Source organism: Nicotiana tabacum, chromosome 20 (assembly GCF_000715075.1).
Source record: "Nicotiana tabacum cultivar K326 chromosome 20, ASM71507v2, whole genome shotgun sequence".
In the NCBI taxonomy this organism is placed as follows: Eukaryota; Viridiplantae; Streptophyta; class Magnoliopsida; order Solanales; family Solanaceae; genus Nicotiana; species Nicotiana tabacum.
The window spans coordinates 94,611,706-94,612,563 of NC_134099.1; the positions used below are offsets into that span (position 1 = coordinate 94,611,706).

Below are 858 nucleotides of genomic sequence, written 5' to 3' on the forward strand. Positions count from 1 at the left end.
TATTAAATATCTTCAGTTGCGGTTGAACTTCAATTAAGTGATTGTTAGAAAATTAACTGGACTTTATAATCTTTATGCTGTCATGTATATAGATTATATGAATATCAATGGGAAAAAACAAAAGAACTTGAGCTTGTTTCTCAGAGAACTTTTCTTTCTCAGAAAAAACAGGAGCTTTTCCTTTAAAAACAGGAGAGGCAAAAAAAAATTCCGTTGCCGGGACTTGAACCCGGGTCTCTCGGGTGAGAGCCGAGTATCCTAACCACCTAGACTACAACGGACTTCGATTTAACTTACAATTTCAAATTATCATATATTAAACATATTTGTCTTAAGCCGTCGTCAAATGGTTCCTGCACCCACGTGAGAAGTGTTGTGTAGATACGTACCTAGACTGCCATCTCAAAATTTCTCATTGACTTGGCACATAATCACACCAAAAGGGAGGAGACATAGTAGAGTGTCAAGAACAGGAAAGGCCACCATTTTGTTAGAAGATTGTGGAGTCAGGAGTGTCAAGAAATGTTTGAAATCTTGAGTTTTCAACGTTCCGTTCGGCTTCCAATTCGGATTCGGATTTTAATTTGGTCAAATGATCTGATTGATTGATAAAAATTTTAGACCAAATTTATTTGTTAATATTAAGATTAACACAATATTATCCAGAGTAACCGTTTCTGTAACGGTTAGTTTAATTTTTTCTCCGTTTTAATTTTTCTGTTATAATATAAATTTTGTGGTTTGCGTAAATGACCATTTTATAAAATAGTCATTTTTGAGTTGCAGCCTTACATGAAGAGTTGCAACTCTTCGGTATTACCCACCGTTTTTGGCTATAAATATACGATCTTTCCCTCA

The 858-nt window shown here is 34.7% G+C and overlaps 1 non-coding gene across 1 annotated transcript; it reads right to left on the reverse strand.

Moving 5' to 3' along the window:
- Positions 1–208: 208 nt before the first annotated feature.
- TRNAE-CUC (transfer RNA glutamic acid (anticodon CUC)) lies at positions 209–281 on the reverse strand. Its single transcript has one exon. It is a non-coding gene; the product is annotated as a tRNA-Glu (tRNA).
- Between the last annotated feature and the right edge of the window lie 577 nt (positions 282–858).